This window comes from Molothrus aeneus, chromosome 11, assembly GCF_037042795.1.
Source record: "Molothrus aeneus isolate 106 chromosome 11, BPBGC_Maene_1.0, whole genome shotgun sequence".
NCBI classification, from domain to species: Eukaryota; Metazoa; Chordata; class Aves; order Passeriformes; family Icteridae; genus Molothrus; species Molothrus aeneus.
In genome coordinates, this window is record NC_089656.1 from 18,894,561 (window position 1) to 18,911,529 (window position 16,969).

Genomic DNA, 16,969 nt, shown 5'->3' on the forward strand with positions numbered 1-16,969 from the left:
TCTCTTTGAAGGGAGCAGCAAAACTTGCATTGACAGAAGCAAAGCCGAGCCCATGAAGTGCAGACTCTCACAGGAAAGCCCATGTGCACTTCTCTGTGCTCTCCCAGCCAAAATCCCTTCAGCACGCACCTGCTTTCTGTTTGTTTTGGTGAAAACATGGAGAGGCTCTGGCTCTGCTGAAAAAACAGTTCTGATTTCTCTCTAAAAAATAATTTAAAAATAAAAAAAAAATCCAAGTAAAGCATCACTTGCTGATTTATCTCTCCTCTTTTGGGCTTTAGTGGGGTGTCTGTGAAACCCTCTGGTGGAGCCAGCTCCATTCATTGCCAGCATTGTGCTCGGCCCCATGAAGGTCCTGCCTGCTTTGTTTGTTCCTCTGAGTCATCTCACAAACATCCCAGCACAAGGTCCAGAGACTTACAGGGAGCACAGAGAAGCCAAAATCACCAGATGGAGCAAAGCACATCTTAAGGGGATGACATTTGGCACGAGAAGCAGAAGAGAATCAGGGTTTGGTTTGATCTGCCCCAAATTATCTCACCGCTTCTCCACAGGAAATTGTTGAGGTCGAACCAAAATCAGGATCAAGTTTTAGATCGTTTTCTCTTTGCACATTCTTTCAGGACCCCCCATCTCTCAGTATGCAACCTATTAATTACAAATCCATACACACTCTCACATCCCATCTGATTATTTGGGCTTCAGCTGACCCTGCAGAGGGAAGCAGATGAAAGCAATAATCAGTTCATTCAGCTACAAAGAGAAAATTAAAAAAAAAAAAGAAAAAAAAAGAAATCAAAGCTAGATAAACATATCCTGTTCTCATGGAAAACAACAACAAAAAGGGCTGAACTGGCAAGGGAATTAACAGAGCTCTTCCACACCTCTGTCAAAATGGGATGCTGGAATCCGTGGATGGCAGAGGACGTTGAGTGGGGACCACGATGTCCCTGCTGTCCCCTGGGACCTGAGGGGGGCAGAGCACCCCAGCCCGGTGCTGGCAAGGCTAATTTGGCTAATTTGGGTAATTACTGGGGCTGTTTTGTGCCTGGTGGGAGCTGTCAGCCCTCAGACTCTGGCTGTTGATGCTGGAGCCTTCCACAAAGCTCTGCTGGCTTTTCCTGGCAGGGCAGGGCTGTTTCCAAAATGCCTCTTTGAGGATGGAGACATCACATCCCCAGCATCCCAGGGCTCCCTTCTCAGCCCTGCCCTCATCCAAGATGGGAGGAGAAACAGGAAAAAGGAAGAGGATGGAACTTTCTGGAAAAATCCTGGCTTAATGATATTTTCTGTTGGATGGAGATGCTTCCCTAAAGACAACTCACAGCACTCACACCAGACCAAGGAGAGTTTCTGGCTGTTTTAGACAGAAAAATCAAGTTGGTGTAAAAATTCAGCCTTTTCCATGCTTCACAGAGCTACAAATCAGATCTGTGGGGTTTTTTTTGTCATACTGTGATATTTAAAATGATTATTGTGATTTCAGCTGATTATTAAAACAACCAGGGATGTTATAGTGGTAAACCTTTGGTGCTTGAGGGGCAGACCATGCTTCCCACTCAGCTGGGGGAGCCACAAAAATGTCATTTCACCTGGAAAAATAAATTATTGTGCCATATTTAGCTGCCTGTCATCCAAAAAAAAAAAAAAAAAAAAATGACTACAAGGGGACCACCTGAGAGCTGGGAAAATCCAAAGTTTTGCTAAGGAAGAGGAATTCCCAGCAGCTGCAGAGCTGGGCCAGCACACTTTGGAATTACGTGCAGAAATGACTGCATGTTATTTAGAGAGATGTTATTAAGCTGAAAACTGTTCTCACCATGAATTCCAGGGAATGCAGGAGAGCCTGCAAGGGAAGAGCTGAGGACAGCACATATCCCATTACATTTTTAACCACGCAGATTCAATTTTGAGCTCAACACAAAACCCACAAAGAGGAGCCAGGAAAAATGAGCCTTTTTGAATCAAGAGAAAGGGACAAATTTCAAATAAAATGTCTCCACCTCCAGTAAAATCCCAAATTAAGCAACAGCCCCATGCTCTGGGAAATTATTTCCCCTTCAGTCATCTACACTTGGCCCCCACTGAGCTGCTTCAGGGGGTCAGGTTCATAAAATCCAATGTTTGCAGCAAAATCCACTGGAATTGCACACAGCTCATGGAAGGAGGGCTGGATCACAGCTCCTGCCACAAACTGGGGTTTCCAGCAGCTTTTTTTTATTCTGCAGCAGCTTTTCCAAGGACAAGGCTTGACGCTGTGCAGGAGGCAATGGCAGTGGGAGATGCTTTCTGTCACAGGGGAGCGAAAACGAGAGGTTGCGGGCAGGGGGCAGAGCCAGCAGAGCTCCAAGGGGCTCTGTTTGGATGATGTTTTTATGCCTTGCAAGAATCCTGACACAAATCAGGGCTGGAGCACGCTGGGGGTTGTGGGGATACCTGGCAGGAGCCTTTCCCTGCCACAGTTGATGGCGCAGAAAGAAATGTGGTGGTGAATGATGCAGCCGTGCATGGCCGGAGGTGCAAATCTGTGTTTGGGGGTGATATGGAGCCTCAGGGTGGAGAAATATTTCCTTGACTGGGGGTATTTTTAGCCAAAAATTTGAAGTTTAAAAAAGAAGGTGCACTTCACCTTCTTCAGGCAGGTCCAGCAGATGAGAAACCCGTTTTTGGCCAGGAAAATCCAATCCTGCAGGAATCCCACACGAAGGAACCAACGTTCAAATTTCTTTCAGTGCTTCAACTTTCAGTGCTTTCAAATCTGGCTCAGAGAGAGGGACCACAACCATTCCCATGGACCAGAATATTCCTGGGTATTTCACACTGCAAAGTGGGAAATTTTTTAATTTAAATTTAAATGTGAAAATGTGTCAAAATTTGGTATTTGGGGGACAAGAAGGCAGCAACGTTTCGGGGTCAAAACCCCATCAAATTGACCGTTTCTCTTTGAGTCTGCTTGAGGATGAGATGCACAACAGCAAGAAAACGTTCTCAGTCTGGACTGTCAAGGATGGAAGGATGTTTGTGGTGAGGGAGAAATCTGCCACCCACTGCTGCTGCTTTGGTGTCCAATTTCTGTGGTCCCACTTTATTCAGTGACTGAAAGACACCAATACAAAAACAAATTCCAAGCTATAAAGTGGGATTTCCAGATAATGCATTATTCCTTAAGGGAAGAAAAAAAAAAAAAACAAAACAAAAACAACCCAAAAAAGCATTGGATGACTCTCTTTCCCTGCTTCATTGACCTTTCCATATTTTCCAGCATTTTTGCGGGGTTTTTCTTGATTTGCAGTGATTACTAGGAAGACCCCAATCCTCTTAGCTGTCCTCACGTAGGTCCACACAGGATCAGCCCCTCATCCAGTAGCACCACAGGCCTGAAACAAAACAAAACCAAAAGCAAAGATCGTTGCCAGAGATACAAAACCTCAAAGCCTCGTCTCAAGGATTGGTTCAGCCACCAAAAATTTGGATTCTGGCTTACACAAAGCAGCCAAAAGCCTCCCGAATTTGTGAAAGTCAGCTGGAGTTTCTGGAACTCTTGGAAAGAAGAAAGGATGGAGAGATTTGCCCTTTTTTTTTTTTCTGTAATTTTCCATGGTCGCAGACTGATGGCAGTGGGCTGGGGTGGAGGAGCTGCAGAGCAGCAGTTTTGGGAGATGATCCAAGACCCTGCATGGTGGTGGCAGGAGCTGCAGGAGAAGGCAATGCTCTCTTTTCCCTGTCTTCCCAAGCCTTCACCCTTCATTTAGGTCAAAAAAGAAGAGGATGTGCCAAGGTTTGCTGCAGTCTGGGGGCTCAGGTGTGATTTATGTTTCAGAAATATTCCGAAGTCACCGTGTTGCCCTCCATACCCAGCACTGCCATCTCCCATCCAAAACTCACATTGGACTTTCCTGTCAGTCCTCACACCCAAAAAATCCGTGCAAGGAGCACGACCCAACTCTGGTCTCTGATCCAGAGTTTGGATCAGAGACCCAAACCCTGATCTCACCTACATGAGCTGGGAATTACAGGAATTATGAGGTCTCCTTCTTTCCCCTACAGATTCCCCAATGTGTGAGCACTTTGAAGCCCCGTTTATTCTCCTTTTTCTCATGGAAAAAAGAGGCCACTGCACGGCCTCATGCTCAGAGTGCTCAGAGCAGGCCGTGTGCTGGCTCAGAGCAGAATTGCTCAGTGGGAATTAGGAGGATTGAGAGAGCACTCCCACATGCTGGGAGCAGCCCTGCCTTCCCCAGGGCTGCATGAGGCTCCTGCCCACTGGATCCGTGTGTTCCTGGGGATGACGTATCGTGTTACTAATTCCCCTAATTGCATGTCTGGGCTAAAAACAGGCTGAGTTTTCCTAAGAAGTTACATTCTTAATAACATTACTTCAAGCGCTGTGGTAAACCCGAGTCGATTCTTCAGCCACGCACGTAAGTTATAAATCAGGGGAGAGATGCAGATAGTGTTTACCTTAAGCTTGTTTATCTGCCTCTGCCACTCATTTGTTCTGGGGTTTGCCAAGATGCAGCAACACAAGATACAGAGACTGGAAGGGATTCAAGCTTTCCTTCTCCAGGCTCCTACTGCGTGGAGCCTTTCCAGGAGCGCAATGCCCCAAAATAACCACACACAAAACTCTTTTCCCAAAGAAATTCCAGCAGGGAAACGGACAACTAGATGGAGATATCCCTTCTTCTCAATACCCCAGACACGGTGCCTTGTTGGAGCAGATTAGCTCTTGAGCGAGTGCACATTTGAAGAGGCAAGATCCTCAGGGAAATCTTGGCTACGGGGCAGCCCTCACAGATGCGCCTCTTCCAGGGATGCACGACCCTGCCGTGATGTCTTTTGATAAACTCAGAGATTATTCTGGGTTCCAGCTTTGTTGTCTCGCTCGGAACATCTCCCTGGAGACCCTCAGGAGATGGTGCAGAGTGCGGGAGGTGGGGAACACGAGCTGCTGTCCCCGAGCCACCGCTGCCGCTGCCGCCGCGCCGGCTCCGTCCCCTCCCACGGGGACCAGCAGGACCGCGTGGGGCTGAGTCACCAGAGAGGAGGACATGGCCCAAGATGTGCCCAGGCACTTGACCCAGAAGTGAAGCAATCTGGAAGGTGGAATTTTTTTTTTGAGGGGAGTGGGCGTTGGTTTTTCAAATGGGAAATTTTTTTTTTTAAATTTTTTTTTTTAAGCCGTGAATATCAATCCTGCAATTTCCACTGGGGTCAGGAAATGACACACATGTGCATTGTTGCCACCTCCAGAGAGGAGAGGAGAGGCTGCCCTTGGCCATGGCCCAGCAGCAGTGAACATGCACTTTTGGGAAGAGCATGAGCTCACCATGGAAAGGCCACTTGCAGAGGGAAGAGAATTGTTCTCCTCCTTTTAATGCCAACATCTTCCCTAGAGCACCAGGAAAGCGTGGAGACACGGAGAAATTCTCCTTTAGAGACTTAGAAAGTTGGAGGAAAACCCTACCCAGCAGGCAGCCAGAGCAGGGGTGGAATTTTGTGGGAGACTTTAATGAAGAGTTGTCCCTTATTGTCCCCACCAGCAGCAGTTTGGGATGGGCGGCAACACCCGAGGTGAATTCTCTGATGGATTCAGGAAGAATTTCTTCTCAGCAAGGGCTGTTGAACATTGGAATGGACTTCCCAGGGAGGTGGTGGAGTCCCTGGAGATGTTCAGGGAAGGGCTGGATGTGGCACTCAGCGTGCTGGGATGGCTGGGGATGGGTCAGAGGCTGGATTTGAACATTCCCCATTCCAGGGGCTGCTCTTCCGTCCTCACATCTCCATCCACCCCCGCTGGACTCCACCAACTGAGCCAACCTACCAATTTGTCATAAATGTATTTATCCAGGATTTTTTTTCTTTTTTTCTTCTCTTAGCTTAGGGGTCAGCAGGGAAATGAAGGAAAATACTCAGTTTTGGGGTATTTGAAGTGCATTTGAAGGTGTGATGGCCCTGGAGCAGCCGCTGCCGTGCCAGAGGAATGAGCTTGTTGCAACACAGGGGAGGAAAGATGTGTGCATCACTTCCCAGCAGCAAATGCTTTTCCTCTCCTGGGTCTTGGAAACTTCAAGCCTGGAAAAAGTGGATTTTTACTATTTTTAAGTGGTGAAATTACGATTCTTTGTATTTTCAGAGGTCACTCATAAACCCGACCCTACAATTTTCCATCTCCCTTCATTTACGCCATCCTATTTAAATTACCAAATTATCAACAAAAATTCTTTCAAGGCAATTTTTTGTCATCAAGATCATGACAGGGCAAAGGACTAATTATGAGCAAGTCTCAATGAGTCCTTTTCCACCCCACACACAGCTGGAGCAGGGACAGGGACATGTTTCCATCTCGCTGTTGCTTTGCTGTGAATAATAGATTTCCTGTTTGCCAGGACTGATGAGCTGGAGAAAATAATGACAATTAAAAAAAAAAACAAAAATGTATTGGATGACTGGCCAGAAACACAGTGTAATGTACTTTTTAAAGAGAGTGAGCTTGAGTGGTAAATAAAATTGGAGCCCAGACTGGTTGTTTTTTATGTCAGAGCCAAGTGAGTTCAGCTCTGGAAAACATCCAGGAGACCTTTCCTGTTTGGGAGAGGAATGACGGGGAGGGTTGGACGAGATTTTCCCTCCCACAGGTAAAGAGGGAGAGGTTGGATGCAGGGAGCACCTACTGCTTTGTGCTGAGTTTATTGGGGGCCAGATCCAGCAAAACCCTGGGAATCTTTAGAAGGATTGTGTCTGTCCCCACATCCAATAAAAAAGAGGATGAACAAGCTCTTGCATTGATATCTACTGAGAAATCCGAGCCCTGTTCTCCATGAGCCAAGCCTGAGCCTCTCTGACAACTCAGGTGAATATTGGAGACCTCAGCATCTCCACGTGCCCCCCCCAGATTTAAACTTTCTTCCCCAAAGGAGGAGCTCTGGATGCTGCTGGAGCAGTGTCATCCCATTCTCCAGACCCAGCTGCTTTGCTGTGCTCCACACCAGCCTCTGAGGTGTTTTCCTCCCCTTCCTCGATTGCTCAGTGCACATTTTTGTGGGCTAAATTAATGCATTTTTGGAAGTTGACAGCTCATTTACAGCCTCAGATGGTCAAAACCAAGGAATTTCTCTTGGCCTTGGGTTGCATTTTGTGGGCAACCCATGAAATTGTTGCCGTGGGAGAGAGTTTCCCTCCACCACAGACCTGATCTTTGCTGAGCTCAGTCAGGCAACCCCAAAAAATTCTGCAGGACACTCATCCTGTTAATAATGCCCTTAATTAATGACACACATCTTTTTAATGAATTAGGCACCCCTTCCATTCCCAATTCTCCTCTTTCTCTGTCCAAGCCCTGGGGTGATTTTCCAGCAATGACCCAGGGCAGGGTGAGGTGGCAGAGGTGACACCAGCAAAGGGGTGGCAAAGTAGGAGTGAAAATTTACCTGTCCCACCAAATTTACCTGAAAATTTACCTGTCTCACCTCTCTGTCTTCTGTCCCAGGCACTGCTGGGAGCAGCTGGGCTGTGGCACCTCCTAAAACAAGGAGGAAATATTGATACCAGATGGGCAACTGTGGGAGGGATTTTGTGGGCTGGAGATGCTTCCTGGAAATCCAGAGTGTCTTCCCCATTTCCCTGACTCCTCTTCTAAAATAAGAGATGCTAAACCCTAGGAGAAATCCTCCTGCTCACAATTTTAGTCTTTTTTCCCTTCCTGCTCACCTGGCTTCTTCTGTGCTCCTGTTCCTTAAATTCACCTGATTTTTCCAGCTCCACAGCTGAATTCCTCCTTCTGTCATTTAGGAGGTGCCTTTCCCTTCTTTGTAATATTTTTGTCCCTGCTGAACCACAATTTGTGATACCTGAGGTCTTCCTAAAAATCCCTGCTCATCCTGAGACACTCAGCCATATCTTATAAATACAGCAGAGAGTTCCTGTCTAACTCTACTTTTAATCAGGGTTTCACAATATTTAACAAAAGAGATTTTTTTTTCCTGTAAGTGGGAGCACTGGGATAACAAATCCAGGAGACAACTTTGGAGTGGGAGGTCAGAAATTTTATCAAACTGAATCTGGTAGACACTGAACAAAACTCAAATGGCTTTAAAGGTTCAGAACCCTTTCAAACTCCTTCTTTTTTTTTTTTCCAAGTCACAGCAGAGAAAAAGAGCCATTTGTTAGAAAAACAGTGTCAGGGAAGGTCCATGTGGCATTTGCCAATGTTACATCATCAAAGCCAAATCTCTGACAGATCTGTAAACAGCAACTTTTCATAGAGATGTCGGCAGAGCCTGGAGCTCGTGCCTTTCAGCACAGTGTTCCTGCCTCTGCAGCCAGGAGAAAACGCATGGAAAAGGATCAGACCTCCTCACACTTTCCCTGTTCTTTACATGTTTGGAATTTGCATCATAAAGCTGAGGTTTTCCTTTAAAATCAGAATGAAATACTCCAGCCTAGGGCAGGTTGCACAGTGAGGGGATGTGTGTTCCTCAATCCCTGACCTTGGCCAGCAGGGCAGGATTTGGCTGGGAAAGGTGATCCCCACTTCCAAAATAATGTCCTGGGAATCCTCAGGGAACATCCAGGAGATGAGGGTTGAAAAGTCACCTCTGTCCTCAGTGCTCTCAGGGGCAGAGGTTGCAGTGAGGGGCTGGGGAGATGTGAAAGTGAATTAAAAGTCCCCATTTCCTCTCCCAGGATTCTCCAAAACCTCTTCCAACCCAAAGCAGTCCTGCTGGGGAGAGCAGGGCTTGGCTTGTTCTGCTTATCAAAGGATCAGGTGTATTTTGATTTGAATAAACAAGAGCTTAAGATATTACAAAACCCTTCCAGGAAGCTGAGTGTGAGCAGCTCACATTTATTTTCTGTTTTTCTTCCCTACCAGTCTGATTTCTCTGCTCATCTTCTGCGTTGTCCCTTTCAAATATGAATTAAAATAAATCCTTCCGCTCCAAGCAGACCCAATATCTAAACACATCTCATGTGAACCTGCACTGCAATTAAAGGGATTTGCTGAAAACACAAATTTCTGTCATCTTTCTGAATTTTTGCTGCCGTTTTTCCTCTCTGTGGGACACACACTCCACTCGCTCTCAAGACGAAGAGAGATTTTATTCTATATTTTTTTTCTTTCAGAATAATTTTAGCCTCCCACTGATTTGCAGAGGAACTCAAAGGATGTGCTGATGCCTCCCAGGGCTGTGCCCACCATCCCCAGGATGATTTTCCAGGGGTTGGAGGCACCATGTGAGACATCCTGCTGGAGCTGCTGCTGAAGTGACAGCCCCTCCATAACAGCAGATTTTCACTTCATCCATATTTATAGCAAAATGGAAACAAAATGTGCTTTAAAGTAAACAACAGAATTTCCAGAGTCAGGCCGATTTTCTGGCTTTGGTAAATTCCCAAACCAAAGTTTTTCACACGGGGAGCAACCAGGGAAAGGTAAAGTAGGGAGAGTGGAATTCCAGCCTGAAAAGTGGGAAAGTGGTCACTGATTTTAACAGCACCAAGTTTTGCCCAAAAACCTCTATAAAAAACTCTATAAATTGGGAAATAGCAACAACACAACAACAACAACAACAACAACAACAACAACAACAACAACAACTATTATTATTATTATTATTATTATTATTATTATTATTATTATTATTATTATTATTATTATTATTATTATTATTATTATTAATTATGAGCTAAAAAAAGAGAGTAAAGCTGGTGGCTTCCCTTGGTGGCACAAAAACCCTGGGGGTAAAAAAAAAAACCACAACAGCATCTATTAAACACTGCAAAAATTGAAACTGAGCTGCAGAATAAAACTTGATGTCAGGATGAACCACACACTTACAGAGTTTGCAGTTGTGTTTGCATCCTAATTTTATTTGCACAAGCTCAAGAAGGGACAGCCTGCCCTGGCGAGCATTTGCAGAAGAACAGATTTACCCGAACCCGGTTAAATCAACAGCAGCCGAGCGTCATCACAGAGGGCTCTTGGGTTTTTCCCTGGCGTCACAGGAGGAAGGTGAGGGAGCAGATGTGACCACAAAGTGTGTCATCAGGGCTGTTTGGTCAGGGTGGCTGCAGGAATTCAGTGAGGCATCCCAAGGAAAGAGGGTCCAAGCCGTGGGAAGAGCCAGGAGTCCGTGCTGTGAGGAGCAGCTGAGGGAGAAAGGAGGATCAGGAGGGACCTTCTTGGTCTCCACAGATCCATGACAGGAGGGGACAGGGAACAGGGACAGGGACAGGAGCAGAGGGAGCGGCCTCAGGCTGGGCCAGGGCAGGCTCAGGTCGGACATCAGCAGGAATTTCCCCATGGAAAGGGGGGTCAGGGACGGGAACTGCCCAGGGAGGGTTGCAGTGCCCATCCCTGGAGGTGTCCAAGGAGGTGGCACTCAGTGCCCTGGGCTGGTGATGAGGTGGGGATGGGGCACAGGTTGGACTTGATGGCCTTGGAAGGCTTTTCCATCCTCAATGACCCTGGGATTCTAAGAAGTAAGGGCAAAACTGAGAAGTTGGCCTGTTGGCCTGAGGAAATGTCCCCTCTGGCCACCAGCAGGGGCCCAGCAGGCTGACTGGGATGGGGACAATAAAAGAAACATTTTCCCTGGATGAAATAGAATCTGCTTTGCCCATGTTTGGATAATAATGTGGATAACACTTTGGACTCTCCTTGAAGCTCCCATGAGAGGCTCTCACCAGCTTCCCAAACATTTATCCTCTGGCCACACAGAAGGGTCCCATCCCATGTCTGTCCCACATCTTGGAGAAGGAGAAACTGCTGCAGGCAGCTCAAGACTTTGGACAATGATCCAAGCAGGACTGAGTTCCCTCAGAACTGTATTCAAGTCCAAGGAGCATCAGGAATTACCGAAATCACCTCAGAGCTCAGCTGATGTGACAGTGCTGGTGACTCAGGCCACAGAGAGTCCCTGTGTGAGCACGTGTGGGGTGTGACCTGGGCACCTGAGCATTGTTTTGGGAGACACCTGGGTGGCTCCTTGACACATGAAAAATGTGAAGGTCCTCACTGGAAAGGACCCAAAACACCCTTTGGTTTCAAATCTCGTGTGACCACAACGAGCTCCTTCCTCATTCTGCTCAGGAGGTGGAAATTTTCCTTGCAAACCCCTGTCCCTATAAATGCCAAGGAAGCCAAAAGAAAAAAAACAGCAATAAAAAAAAATAAATTAGCAATTATGCAAATATGCAGGGGGGTGGCCACCTGTGACACCTACAGAGGGTGCTGGGGGTGATGTGCTGACCCAGGGCTGGGATCTCCAGGAATCATCTCCCCTTGGTGTCACGACAGCCCCTTCTTACTCATCCCTCTGACGCCCCAGCACATCCCAGATTTTCCAGCGTGGCTTCACATGGACTGTGGGCTGGACACAGGGAAAGCCAGCACATCCATGACCCCAAACATCATCTCCACGTGCTGCCCTGCTGCAGGGTTTGGGGAGCATGACTCAGGCCCTGAGCCTGCCAGCTTGTGAGGATGAGCAGATCCACCATATCTGGAGGTCAGCACACGAGGAATCAGCCACAGCCCGGCTCCACATTCTGGGAGCAGCTGCTCTGAGCCATCCAGGCCCTTCCCAGCCCAAAGGAAACCCAGCTTCATCCCCAGCACCTCCCAAGCTGTGCAGGTCTCCCTCCCCAGCAGCATCTTTGCTCCATGAATTATCCTGGGCTCCCTCTCCGCCTTCAACTCCGGCCAGCCAAGCTCCAGGGCACGCTAAATTCAGCCCCACATTTATTATCCTAAAAAATGTGGGAAATAGGAAGGGTTGTAATTTCCCAAATTACTTTTCTTCTCGCTAACAGAAGCTGGCAGCAAATATATTTCAAATGTAAATATTTAAATACTTACTTGCAAGCACAATTACCTTTTTTTTGTCCGTGACTTGTTTCATTCAGAAGCTAAAAATACATTCTCAGGAAACAAACGTCTACGCTGGATTTTGGGGGGAAATTTTAAATCCCTGGCTTAATAATTTTACCAAGAGTTAATTATTCCAAGGGTTAATAATTCTAACAGTGTTTTCAGTGCTTTTTGGAAATCAGAAAACATGTGGATATGAAATTGCAAAAATGTTGCAGTGTCCAAAAAGGACAATACTTGTTTATAGCAGCCAGATTAATGTTGTGAGGTTCATTTAGCCTTCAGCTTTTCCTTGGCTCCTTCTGAGCATGGAATCATTCCCCTGAATGCCTGAGAAATGAGCAGGCTTCAACGTTTTTATTTATTTGGATGAGCACAAAGTGAGGGGAACAAAGTTCCTGCCTGCTCTCGAGGCGGAGAAATCGCTGTCGCTCCTTTCCCCCGCGCCGGCCGTAAAATGTACAGAAATGTAAAGCAATAAAAAACTTTATGAGGGGTTGTTTTTATAATGTTTACCAACCTCCTGCCTCTCTGACGCTTTCCAGAAGATAGGATTTTAATAGGGCTTCTTTCAGTCCATAAGGGAAAATCCTAATTTTAGGGGGTTTTCAGCACAGTGGTTTTTCAGCATCTGCTCCCCAAATTTCTTCCTCTGTCTCTTTGGCTTCACTGTGAGGTTTTGGTCACGGAAATTTAAAATATAACATAGATAAGAAATAATATGTAGGTGTAAAATACAAGGGAGATATGAAATAGGATGTAAAATATAATGCAGATGTAAAATATTACTTAGATGTGAAATATTATGTAGATATAAATTACAATGTAGATAAAAAATACTATTTAGGTGTAAAATGTAGATGTGAAATATAATGTAAATAGAAAATACAGTGTAGATAGAAAATACAATGTAGATAGAAAATACAATGTAGATAGAAAATACAATGTGGATGTAAAATACAATTAAGATGTAAAAATAATGTAGATGTAAAATGTCATGCAGAGATAAAATACAACATAGATTTTAGATGTCAAGTAGGTGTAAAAGATCTTTACATTTCATCAATGTAAAAGATCTTTACATTTCAACAATTAGGAAGCCTTAAATGGGGAAAGAAATGCTTGGAAAGCATTTCTAAGAAAGCAAATAATTAAAGTTACTAATTTTGCTGCTGATTTGAACAAATCACCAAGCCACACAAGCTTGACTCTGAAAATTTCTTTGAGCAGCAATTTTTTTTTTTTTTTTAAATCCCATCATTGTGAATGACCTCCCGGATTTCTCCAAAGGTACCAAATCCATCTTGTGCTGTCTCTGCAGGGGCAGAGGATCTCTCCTTTTCATACGAGAGCTGTTTATTAGCCCGGGGTTGATCCCTGATTTATCCATGTGGATTTCCAGAGCTCCGTGGGCTGGGTGCACAGCGAGCCCTGTGCCTGTCGTATGTTCCCACTGACGTGTTTACAAGAGTTTTGATTTACACCTTCCAGGTGTTTCTCTTGGAAAATATCCCTGCCTTTGGTTTACACATTTTTCCAATATGTTTGTGGTCATCAGCAAACTCCCCCATTTGTTACAGGGGATGTGCCGGGAATAAGGGGGTGTAATCTTTATCTGGAACGCGCTGGCGAAAATTGGATTTTAAAATGATCCAGGTAATTTCTTGGCAGAATTAATAAAATTCACAGAAATCCATATTTTAGATTAAATGAGGGGTTTTTTTGCTCAGAGACTGGGTGTCAGTCTTGTGCTTGTGGTGCCCTTTCTTGCTGCAAAGCAGCCAACATTTAACTTAAAACGGGGGTTAAACATCTTTTACAGTTTTGTTTTTCACCTTTTTTTGGAAGAACCCAAATTATCATCACACAAAAAATGAATGCTATTTATGTCACCAGAAAATATTTTATATTTGTATATTTTATATCTTTATATTTTATATTTATAACATCCAACCATATCTTCAGTGCAAGACTTTTCATAAAACCAAGGTTGGGCATATTCTGAGGTTGCCAAAATGCTAAAAATAAAACCAATTTCTCCCAATTTATTTTTAATTCTGTGTAAGTTTAGCATCAATTTTTAACGCTGGATTAGCGTTGCCTTTTCATTCCAGGTCAGAAGCCAGGTTATGTTTCTGGAAGTGTTAGAAAGAAAAACTGTCATTTATTAGGGGGCACAAAGTAACTCAGAAAATTGTTGTTTTAATTCAGAAGGAAAAATATTTTCTGAGGCTCAGTTTGCCTTTTCAGGAATAGCAAAACCTTCTCCTTTAGCGCTCACATCTACACAGGTTTTCCACATCGCAGTAAAACGTTATTAAAATTATAAATGCATAGTCCAGCAATATTCTCAAAACAATAGATTTTAATAAAATATCACAATGATCCTTCAGCACTTTTTCTAGACAAATTTGCACTGCAGTCCACAGGATTTATCTGCAAGAGAAGGTAATAAACTGAAAAATTTAGCTGCTAATTTTATTATTTTTTTAATGAAGCACTTCACTAATTTAATTTTATCCTCATGTCTGTTGAACATCATGAGCTGGGTTTGGGCTCTTTAGAAGACACAAAAATCTGGTGCCTATTTGAGATGAGCAATGGGAATAACCAGCACGGCAGAAATTGGAATAACACCCATGTGAGAAACGGGAAAAACCACATCGTGCAGAAATCCCTGCAGAAATCCTGTGCAAGGCAGAGTCCTCCTTTCCCTCATGAATCACCTGCAGTGCCCAGAGAGGGATTCCTAGGGAATATTAGTGGCATATTATCAGACTTTCCTATGGAGTTAAATGAAGGAAAGAAAACCAGCGATTATCTGAATTCCGAGCATGTGGCGCTGACAGTGGGAAGAGAATCTGGGAACGCTGATTGTTTTATCAAAGGGAACCTGGAAATGTAGATTTATCCCGAGGCGCTGGGAAGTGAAAAGTTCCATTTTCCATGCTCGCCCAACCCCAAACTCCTTGTGGAACTCTTCCCTCAAACGCCCTCCTTGGCGAGCTCATCCCAACCAGCTCGTGAGCCGCCGTGGGGCGAGCACCGGATCACTCTTCCCAAGGCAGTTTTCCTTGGAATTGGGAAGCAAATCCCAGAAGCGAGGGGTAAAAATAAGAATATGAAGCAATCCCTCAGCTCTAAAGCCAGAAAAGATTGGATGTTTGTCAATGCACGGTAAATTGGGAGGCAGATTAGCAGCCTTACTTTGGAACCTCCAAACATCTGAAACCCGTTTCCTGTTTAAAAAAAAAAAAAAAAAAGAAAGAAGAAGAAGAAGGAAAAAAAAAATCAAATCTAGGTGGATGACCTCAGGCAGGATTCTCTTTTTTTATTAACAAACGCAAATTGTACATCATCATGGCAAAAAAATTGGAAAAAAAAGGAGAAGGCAAAAAAAAAAAGAGGGCCGCTCTTGGTGGTCTTGATCCCTTCTGTATATGAGAGAAAGGGGATGAAAAAAGCAGAAAAAATAAACTTTACCTTCTCACTTTCAGGGTGGGCAATGCCATTCCGGCGGCGGGGTGCTCGGCTCTGGGAAGTGTTAGCGCTGTCACCGCCGCCCCGCTCGCTCCCAGCGCTGCGCTCCCCGCTCGCTCCCAGGGAAAACATTCCCTGAATTCCTGCTCCTTCCTCCCGATCCTCGCCCGCCATCCCAGTGCTGCAGGTTCACGGCGCTACTGTCAAATTGCAGGGGACAGGGCTAATCTAAAGCAGCAGCGACTCAGCAGCGAGGAAAAACATTGACAAATTTGCTGTTTCCAATCCTTTCTACTCTTTCCAGTCTGTTGTGTTTTGGTTTCTATTTTTTTTTTTTTTTTTCTGTCCCAAAGCTATAAATACACAGCAGCAGCTGTAACTTGTTGGTGAAATGTGCTTTATAGATCTGTTCTGGCACAATGCTTGTTTTACTGGGTTCAAATTTGATATTGGGAGTTCTGATTTTTGTGCCTTTAATGGTCCCGCTGGCTTTGAGCTGCTTGTTGCTGTGTCCTGGTGAGGTTGGAAGCTCTAAAAGCTCATAAAAAAAAGGTAACACATGCTCAAAGATCCATTTAGTTATTAAATCTTAAAAAAAACCAAAAAGCTGTTATCTTTTTAAAGCAGTACATATTTCATGTTTATTCACTGATTTAATGCAAGGTCTTTGGCAAACCACTGAATCATTAAATTTGCCTTTTTTTCCCCAGTCTTTGGGACACTGATTTCTTACTGGACATCTGTCATAATTTTTGAGGGTTTTGCATGGAAGAAAATTCTCTTTGACCTCAAAAAGAGGGAATGCAGGTTGGATATGATCTAGTAATCAGCATGAATAAAAAATTCAAGGATTTTTTGGCCAGTCAATCCTATGCCCAGACAATAATTTTGGGAAACTGCAGGTCTGAGAAGTGCACAGGTGTTAGCTCATAATTTAACATATTATTAAAATCTATAAACCATGGGAGCCAACTCTTACCCACCCACTGACGTCCTTGAGCTGTGAATCAGACACAAAATTTATAGCAAGGCATTTATAATTCCACATTATTATAAATAATTTGCCCTTTATTGCAAATAAATCACCCTTCTTCACCCCAAAAGCCGTTCTTAGGGCACAGCCTGGAGAGGGACATTCCAGAGTGCCCTGACACCCATTCCCAACAATCCCAGCAGTTATTTTTCTAATGAGTGATGACTCCCACATTAAGAAAATCAATTAATCTTCTGTGGGCTCTTTCAAATGAATCCTCATATTATCTGGCTATGCCCTCAGCCAGGATAGTTTAGAAAATACCAGCTCCTATCTTATCTTGTCACTTCTTACGCTGATGGGGGGGAAAAATAATGGCTGGGAGAGGCACAGGGGAGCATAATTAGTAAAATCAAGTGACTAGCTGTTTGTTTGCCTGGCAAAATGAACTTTTACCCCTCCACAGCCACTCCTCCCCCCAGTTTTCACCATCTTATCATCCAGCATTTGACATGACAGGTTAATGAGGAAAGCCCCAAATTGGGCTTCTGCAGCTAATTGTGCCCGTGGTGGCTCTGGGCTGGGAGGGCTCCGCGATCCCCAGGAAATCTGAGCTCTTGGGGGGGATGAAAAGGCTGAAAACT